Source organism: Anneissia japonica, unplaced genomic scaffold (assembly GCF_011630105.1).
Source record: "Anneissia japonica isolate Jap-2015-1 unplaced genomic scaffold, ASM1163010v1 scaffold287727_len1644234_cov201, whole genome shotgun sequence".
NCBI lineage: Eukaryota > Metazoa > Echinodermata > Crinoidea > Comatulida > Comatulidae > Anneissia > Anneissia japonica.
In genome coordinates, this window is record NW_022713615.1 from 107753 (window position 1) to 118219 (window position 10467).

General features: G+C 34.8%; 1 protein-coding gene across 3 annotated transcripts in view; it reads left to right on the top strand.

Annotated features, from left to right (window-relative positions):
- Window positions 1-10467, top strand: part of LOC117108580 (muscarinic acetylcholine receptor M3-like) — a 61106-nt gene that overhangs the window by 29770 nt on the left and 20869 nt on the right. For 2 of the 3 annotated variants that reach the window (XM_033250642.1, XM_033250644.1), the window contains one exon: window positions 9079-9307. The exons of the other annotated variant lie outside the window; for it this stretch is intronic. The gene's annotated coding sequence lies outside the window, so the exon portion shown is untranslated. The remainder of the gene's footprint in view (window positions 1-9078; window positions 9308-10467) is intronic. 3 annotated transcript variants of the gene reach the window in all.

Below are 10467 nucleotides of genomic sequence, written 5' to 3' on the forward strand. Positions count from 1 at the left end.
GATGAGGGTTGGACTCGGAATAACAAAATATCAGTATTGCACAAACATAACAATAAAGGGGAGCCAGGGAGGAGCAAAAGCGAAACCACTGTCACATTAGTGATGTCCTGGTGCTGCTCCCAACAGCCTAGGCCTATTTTACCTTAAGACATGTATATTACTATTATGTTCATTCGACCTATAGGTCTAGTACTAATACCTTTATTATCATATTTAACCAATACTACCTTATTGTGTTTTACGATGGAGGCGAAGGAACTTTCATCACGTGGTTTATTCCTAGGTAATAGCGCTAATTTACGTCATTGGTTCGCTCATTAATGTTCATCCATATTCGTCCTTGTGCAACCACATCACTGCTAAATTACAGCGATACTTGCCAATTAACTATCTATAAACTTACTCCAAACATTAAGATAGAGGCCTCCGTATTTAATGGTAAGATAAGTCATTATCTTTCAATTTAGAATTAGAATGACAGAAAACTTGTCATCGCCAATTACCTGACGTACGTATGAGCAAGACCGTTCCCATTTCTTTGAAATAGGCCATTGATTGGCTTGTATTGTTGGAATCAATTATTTACAAAATTTCGTAGTAAAACATCAGTAAATCAGCGAAATCTGAATTATTATAATTTGTGTTTCACTGGAAATTGAAAAATAATTTTATCTCCGTAATGAGTACTTTAATTTTTAATGACTTCTTTTGAGGGAATGAACTTAGTTCTGTGGTTGAGACAATTGACAATTTTGTAGCAATGAATAATAAGCCCGGATGTACAGTCTACTGTACTATAATTGTTTAACGTCTGAACGGGCACTGTTCTGTTCACCGTCTGAATCTCATTCGTAGGACACTCACTGCGTCGTACGACCGTCGCACGACGAATCCGACTCTTCTCCCTGTGAGCGCCAGACGACGCTAAGTCGTCGGCTGATTGTCTGCAGTCTGAACGGATCGTCATTAAAAATGATCCGTTGCGTGTGCGTCGACGTGGCGTCGCGTTCCCCATAGAATCGCGTCACCGACGACCGTCGAGCACAGTGAGCTTTACAGTGCAGTGGAGGAATGCTCTATTTTCATCGTCTGCTTGAATTACCTACATCCATTCGCTTTATCACTGACATATTACAGGTCTCGCATGTGCCGAAAGAATTACTGCAAACTATCTTGGGTAATAAGTATAATACAGGCTAGGGGCTACTTGTCACCTCTGTTTGTCAATAAAAAGGTGAACTGTAAGACAACAATGCATTAACTCTTTGGTCGGCAATATATCTGCTAACATTCTTAAAGATTAGGCCTAGATTTTACAATATTATTTTAAGTGAAGTGCAGCAACGTCCGTGACATATTATTGATTTTTGCTCCTTTAGGCCAATCGCTAAGTAGATAGACCTACATTACTAGAGACGCATTCAGTTATGTACCAAGACACCGATGTCCAAATGAAATAAATATAGAGCCTTTGGGCGGGTTGTAATTATATTTATATACTACTAACGTAATTAGACGATGCATTTTTTGTGTACATTGTGTTGTAGGGCTATGGGGGGAGAGTAATTGATAGGAAATTTTATTTTCTCTTCGAGAAATCTTGCACATTGTTTTTCTTGTTGCTCATTCTGTCAGACCCGACTCCAGGGCACGCAAAATACAAACAGGGTCTGAAAGGCTTTTGAGATCATTGCATGGCTTCGAGAATTTCAAACTTTTACTGGAGAGGTCAAATCGCCAATGGTTCGGTAGTCCCTTTTCCTATTGTAGAAGTCTAGGGAGCGTGACCCTAGAGGCTTCTGAGTTTTAGATATTTTATTTCAGGCATAAAATTGTCTCTTATGTACCGATACCAAGCTTGTAACGAAACTTTAAACCTGCTTCGATCAACACAAACTCTTTCTCATCGTGAAATTTTCGACCGACACTACGATCACTACGATATTGTTATTGCTATTGTTTTTTTGTTTTGTTTTGTTTTATTTTTGTTCTTTGTTTTTTGTTTTTGTTTTTTTGCTGAAATTATATAGGGCCTATGATTTCTGTATGTACTTTTTGGTAAAATAAGCATAAAAATGATAAAGAATGAAAAACATAATATGTACGTGGTAATGAGTTAAAGCAGCGAGAGAGAGCAGCGTGGCTCAGTCGCCTTAAGTGGTGGTAGCCACTGTGTGTGTGCTATCTCTTGGTCCCCGGTTCAATTCCCATCGCTGCTCTCCTTGTGTTTCAGCTGGAGGGCTGAATGCAAGTTACGACAACGCACCGTCTTTCGGATGAGACATTTAAGCCGTTGGCCCTGTCGAGAATTATGGTCCATGTTTACGTTAAAAAAAGCCTACACACTTCGGCAAAGAGTAAGGGATTGTCTCGGATCGATGCAGGGTGGAGGGAGGGGGCACCCCGTGCTCTCCGTTTTGCCACTAAATTTTAAAATATCAATGTTATATATTGAATTAAGCACTCACTTATCTATTCTGAAAATGCTGTTGGAAATAAGTCTTCTTCAAACTTTCGTGCGTTATCCTTAGAGTTTACACCGAATAAATCAATCCATCCATCCAGCGAAAAAAATCTTTGTTTATGGGTAGAAAATATCACCTTGGTAACGTTAGCTAGTCTAACATGCTGTTTATTCATTTGGTTAGCACCCCACTTCAGCTGTGCTCAGTATGCAATTCAATTTTCCGTCCTATACATGAATATTGTATTCCGGGTTCATGTGAATTAGATACGGACGAGGATGCGAAATTAACTAATATTGTATCGTAACTGTTACTCGCCGTCTCAGCGGGTGACTGTTCGCTAACAGTTCGCCAACAATTGTCTCACATTCCTAATCGAGTGTTATTGAATTTTCTGCAAATGAAAGCTATTGAAGTTTAAGTAAATGAAAGTTGAAGTGCTTAACTCGAAATAATTTTCTTGATTCTAGGGGGAGTTTGGTTAATGATTTCCTACTGGGGGATACCGATCGCTATCATACCTAGCCTCATAATTGTGTATTTTGTACCGGGCTTTGCCTTTTCTGCTGTAGTTATCTATTATGCCTACATGTCTATCCATTCTATACATGGCCCAAGCCCGCAGCATACCCATACTACACTCGCTTGTTACTTTAAACGCCACACCGGCTGCGGTTAAAGATGTGTATAAGAGACAGATTGTATACTCTGCTGGTTTTCTAATTTAGTTTTTGTTCTGTACTTATAATTATGTAGTGTTTTCTCTTATTATTAAAAAAAAAAACCAAATTGATGCGATGTGCCCATATATGTCAAATTACACACAAATAAGGCCATATCACAAAAATCTGTTATATATATAGTATACATATATAATATGTATAGTATGTATAATATATATATAATATATATAATAAATATATATGTATATGATATATAAAAACGGTTGAACGTGTTGCAAATATTATCAGCAGAGTGCTCAATGGTATATAATGGTATATATAATATATAATATATATATATAAAATATATATATAATATATATATAATATATTGCTGCATAGACAGATTTGTATATAAAGTAAGAAGTCAAACGAAGTTCTGTATCAATTATATATATAATATATATGGGCCTATATATAATATATATAGGCCTATATATATATATATATTTATATTTATATTCAAATTTTACTTTATTAGAGTGACTGACTGAATAAGGGTTAAGCCCAAATGATCTCGTCTTTATTTTCTCAATAAATTTTGAGGTAACTACTAACACCTACCTACGTGTTTTAGTTTTATGTATACAATTATCCTATGCAGCAACTATGATTTATCTATTCGCAGTAAGTTAAGAACCTTCCCTTTTTTTATACTATACGCGTCTGCAAAAGAGGTTGAAAATCAGTGGCTTCCAATCCGATATTTTCAACAAAGCCCAAGTGGGCCAGTTGGTTAAGGCTTCTGCATAACACCAACATGTTCAGGGGTTTGAATCCTGTTGAGACAACTTATTTTAGAAACAAGAGGCGTTGTGATTATAACTAGCATACGCCTTCAAAAACAAACATTTCTTATCAGTTGCATGGAATAGTGCTTTTGGTGAGTCTAGAATTGAACCTGCAACCCCTCGATATGAAGGCGGGTGTCATACCGCTTGGAAGCCCATTAATCACTAATGGAGCCAAATACCTCCTAATACTACCTCATTCTAATGCTATATACCCTCACAGTGATTACGCGAAAACAGTTGTAGCGGAAAAGAAAATTGATAAATCAATTTTGCTGCATTGCACTTTGGACATAGATCTACAAAAACCAATAGACATACATCGTTGATTCTGGTTACAGTTTATTTCGTACATACATATGGAATAACTCGCTCAGTCCTAGTTGCATATTACGAAACTCATCTGTTATGTAATTAGAAAAACGGAGGGACCGAATAATTTTATAATGCAAGTAAACTAGGCTGCCAAGTTGATCACCGTAAAACATGAGTAATAAGAATTCGAACATCTTTCCGAATACAAATAATTATGGCATGGATTATTATAAATAGTGCCTATGATTATCGTGCGCATTTCAAGTGTAAAACAGAATGGACATTACCAGGTTGTCAATTAAACTTTACAACTGACCAATCAGAACTGGGTAATGAGGACGCGCTTGTCCCACAAACAGACGTGTTGTTCTAGCGTTTTGTTTTTACGAGAGTTAACGTTGCTATGATTGTTATTCAATGTTTCTTGAAATTGCTTCTTTAAATAAAGTCCACATCGTTCGTCATCTTTTTTGTTTGTTTCCATAAAAATATAGGTCTCCCTCTAATTAAAGACTCCTCCAATTAAAACCACCTCCAATTAAAGACCAATTTTTTTGTGGTCCCATTTGAATTCCTATCTTTTAACTTAGCTGTTCCCTCCAATTAATACTCCCTCTATTTAGAGACCAAATACGATGAAATGTAAATTTCCCTCCATTTAAAGACCACTATACTAAAATGAACAGTGACGTTAATGCTATTTTTTCTATAATAAATTTTGTAATGGGCTTAAACAAAAATATTATGCACATCATAAAATGGTGTTTTGTGTGTTTATATAATCACTTTTTAATAAATTATATTTATCATTTTATATTATCCAAATAGTATTTTACATTTGTATTAAAATTGAATTGAATTGAGTAGCGATAATGTTAATGGTGGTGTTAGTGTTCTGATTACTAGGAATACGCGCGCGTCTCACAAACACACGTGTTGTCCCACAAACGCACGTGTTCGCCTATGTTTTAACACTGTCGCCTTGTGGGACCTTAGCAACAATATCCAAGGGGCGGGGCTTAGCGGAAAGGTCCATTGAGTAGCGATAATGTTAATGGTGGTGTTAGTGTTCTGATTAGTCAGTTGTTAAGTTTGATTGACACTCCGGATAGGTCTATTGAAGGGAGACTTGTATGATGAAAGAACAGATACTACAGACGTAGAAGAAGCATTTTCAACTACTGCTCTATGAAGCCGTTCTTACGGTTTTCTTGAAAGAGTTTCTTTTACGTCCGCATTATCTATACATAATTTTTATATATTCTTCCTTAAGCTTGATTAATGGGTCTTCTGAATATAAAAGGACGAAGACCGAAACTGTTCTTTGTTTCAATGGAAATTACAGAAATTGTATACCCACGGGTTTTGACGTTTTATTTAATCAGAAGAACTCTAATCCCATATTTAAAACAGTATTAATAAATGCAAAATACAGTACAGTATTAATAAATACAAGTACAAATGATAATGATATAAATCGTAGTGTTGATGATTATAATGGTAATTATAGTAAATAATGCTACTTTAAATGGGCTTATAATAATACAGCAATTTTTTTTTTTCTGACTAACAACTTTCATTTGCTAATATGAGTTTTTTTCTCATTTAACTTGAAATATTAATCCTACCTAAATCGCGTCGTTAAAACTTGTCGGCAATCAATCAATCAATCAATCAATCAATCAATCAATCAACTAATCCATCATTCAATTTATCAATCAATCAATCAATCAACTTCATCCATAATATTAAAATTCAAAATTGTTGTAATTTTAGTCACAATTATGATCCTTTTTAAATAGATGAAATCTTGTATTACTGATTTACAGCATTCCTAATCTGTTGAAAATAGACGTCAATACTTCTGTAAAGACCATAGCTTTTCTTCTGTCGAATGTTAATTCGATGTGACGATCGAGGTAATACTATAAAATACCATAATGAACTAATTTTACCGATAAGTATTACAGTTTAATCTTTAATAATCACAGAAATATGAAATAGATCGGATTATTGTGTCTATAATACATAATAACATATAATTATATTTAGAAGTTTTAATTCTGATTTCAAATAGCTTTGTTGATAAAAAATATAGATTCCCGAGAAGCCAGAAAAAAATATTTAAAAAAAACTCCAACAAAAAGACACATAAGTCACAGATCAAAAGATTTATACGTGACAATAAATTTTTTTAAGGTGGCAATTACAGGAACGTGTTTCTCTCTCACACACACGTAAAACTCGTAAACGCCTTCGGTGTCCACCTTGTTATTATCTGAAACCGTACAAAAATATATAGGGGCACAAGGGCTTGGCGGTGCCATTTCGGAAGAGCGTTAAATGGTCCATGTTAACCATAAAAACTGTGTCGTTCTCATTTCTGGTTTCACCTCACTAAACCTTTAAATTATCTTACGATTTGAAGTAACGTTGACACGTGACTACCCTGTATAATAGAAATATAATAAAAACATCGGAATTTTAAAAAATTCAATTAGTGTCTAAATGTATAATGTAATCTTGCATCTAATGTATTCACCTGTGGTATGCTATATCTGAAATGTCTTTACGGTATTTAAATGGGATCGAAAGAAGACGAATTGATAAATCAATATTGGATCATAAACGTTACGATCATTCATGGTGACTGAGAAGGGTTATAATGAGTTTTAGAGTTCTCTACTCCAGAACATCATCTGAAGTGTGATTCGATGAAAATGATATCTTTGAAGTCGAGTTTGTAATTCTCAAGGAATTCAGTCATCACGCTCTACTGGCGTCGGCGGTCATCAACTCATGGCTATTTCGCGTTTAACTTTGGCTATTTCACACTAACTTTGACAATGTCGCGTTAAATTTGGCTATTTCGAGTTAACTTTGACTATTTCGCGTTAACTTTTGCTATATTCGCGTTAACTTTGGCTTTTTCGCGTTGACTTTTTGTTTGATGAGTTAATAATTTCAGTAGTATTTTCGTACCATCTATCCAATTTTTTTCAATTGCTCTTATTAAATTTACTTTTTAATAATCGACAAACTGCTAAAAGATAGTCATTAGTCTATTTACCCCACTCCAATTAGACATAAGTAGCGTTTAATATGCATAATTGTCCAGACAGTACAGATGGTGGATATAATTTGCATAATTTCGCAACCAATACAAGGGAGTATTATCAGAGTTTTACATAGCATTTTGGAAGCTTTAAAGATATTACACGTGACAATTTACAAACTTGCCAATCACCTACTTTGAAGTACGAAAGCGTAGCATTCAGTACTTGAACCGACCGATTCTATAACCCATGAAAACGTAAGAAAATTATTACATACAACCTTTACGTCATATGTTGCGATTTCAAAACTCTCCGTGCATAATTTACTATTAAGTAACGCATATCGTTTCTAATTTACATAGATACACACTAAATTATTACGTGAAGAGTAATTTTCATGTTTCAATGACAGTGTGAAATTTGCATTAGGGATAATTTCTCAATCATATTCAATCCTTTTGGGTGTCTTATTTGACGTCAGTGACCATATTATCATTTAATATTTTATGTATGGCCTATAGGCATATTTACTGTATCATAGTAATATTTGCATTCACCTTTAAAAATGTGCAGCAATTATTATCATTAATATTCAACTTATGATTTTTACTCAAACCCAAAATTACTTCACAAGTAACTAAAACAGATACAAACATGTCGTTTAAAAGTACGATGCAACCTTTTTACCTTAACTTTATGAAAGCCTCTTAACAATATATAAAACTTAAACGTAAAAATAATTGAACTATTACGATAAGAATGTTAAATTCCACTTTAGGAGAACCTTGAAATGAACTTTAAAACTTCAAAAAAATAGAATAGTGAACACTTATATAAAGAACAAAGTTTTCTTATACAAGGATACAACAACGGCATTGGCAGGGCTCGAAGTCGAGCGCAGTCACAAAAACAAGTACAATCCGTTAACATTACGCTATCTCGCCCTCGACATAACTGATGTAGAGCACCAGTGGTCCCAAATGAACAGCTTCCCTGGATGGATCAATGTCGTTAAATTCAGGTGATGTAATTGGTCACAAGTGATGGTGACGTCACACGAGATTAGGAGGATAAGCGTTTTTAATGTAAACTTTACGGGCCAAGGACATTTTATTAACATATTAGTATTTATTAATGAAGTGTATATCTCAATTAAATGGTCACGTGTGCCCTTTGAGTTCAACATTTATTTATGCAGTTGCCATTTTAATGTAAACTACCTGGTTCTGTGACGTCACAATCATGAAATATCCGTAGATACACTGAATTTAACGGTTGAAGAGTATGTATATGACGTCACAGCATCAACCAACTAATCGAATCACATAGCTCAAATTTAAGGAACATTATTACATTGTATTTTTTCACGAATTAGGCCTACGGCATAAGCATTCTTGTTAAGCTTTAGTACACCAGTTGTGACACCATATGCTGATTATAATCAACGGCGAAGTAGGCCTGTCTTTAAAATACCTTCTTGTTTAAAAACAGGTATATATACAGAGGAATATCATATTTCTATAGTTATTACATGACCTCGAAGGCAAGAAGGTACGTTAAAAAGGAGCTCGGGTCACAGGCCCCGAACGTTAAGTTGTCTTGAGATCTAATGATTTCGGAAATATGCTAATTGGCGTTGACTCTCTCCGCCTATCGAAGTAGTCAATCTGCGCACAGCGTTTATGCCGTTTAACGCACTCATTAGAATCCAATTTATATTGAAATATAGTTCCAAGGTTCGCTTGCCTACGGGTTGCATAAGACGAGCATCTGTCAAGAATCATACGGTCTTGGAATACAGGACAAAAGTCAGGTTTACATTTGGCTCTCCAAATCCTAATCATAGCGGCTTTGAACGATATAGTGCAGCTCTTCTGAATTTTGGTATAATCACAGCATTAAAAAAAAAACACAATGGATCTAAAGTTGTTTGCCAGAGTGCTAGAAGAATAAACGAGGTAAGTTGTATTTTTATTGAATTGAAATGCTATCGCCGATTATTGACATCGATTATTGCGTGGTGTTTTTGGATGGTTACGCGGCGTTTCGATAAATCATGCGTCAAATTCCGCGAAACTCGGTGTAGGCCTATTTTAAGTCTGATTTATATGTCTATACAGGTCCTAGAAACTGAACAATTAAATGCCGGCGTCAGTTAACAGCTATATAAGTTAACAATTTACTTGTCGTGGGGAAATATAGAATACATCAATATTATGGTTAATTTAGCGTTTGGGATTGTTTTAATGTAAGTGGAGTGACTGACGGGCGGTGTGTATACGGATTGCATCGAAACTACGGATACGTGATTAGAAATGATTTCGGTTATTTCTTTCTTTTGCACGCTTTTGACGTTCGAAAAATAGTGACTTAGATTGACTGCTAACTAACGCATGTATTTGGAGGACACAGACGTGTTGTTCGATGAGATACTTGTTACAGAAAATAAACAATTCTTGCGTTCGTTTTATTGATCACCCTTTACTTCAATTCTGGTTTAGTTCACCTAATCGCTAAATTCAAACATTGTGATCATAGATTTTGTATTATGCTAAAAATGTCTTAATATTTTACAGAATCATTAGAGGTCAGAAGGAAATATTATATAGGCCTATAGGCCTATTCCTAACAATTGCAAAACAATCACATTGAAAACAAAAAGAACCTCCCTCCCGCCACATATGAAAAATCATATTTGTGCTATTGAAATTTAGTTTTATATAATATATACAATATGCTATTACTATACGTCATCCATAGTAAGCACCATTTTATGTAGCTATACCTGTACCTCTGCTTCATTGCAATAACAATCATCATAAAAAAACACCCTTAATTATTTATATTTATGCAGCATAGGCTGAGCTTCTTTGGGGCTACGGGTTGTTCTTTGTTTTGTCTATTGTATTTTTCGTGCAGTATTGTTTTATCGGATAATATCGCTTGTCGGCTCTTGCAGCAATATGATTTAATTGAATAGTGCATCGAACACCACAATATAATCATGCATTATCGCACTTACCCGAAAGACAGTCTTCCTATTCAATTATTTTATTGAATACATTAGTATATACATAAAACAGCAAACAAACTGCAAAGGCCCATTTGTTTACCGGCC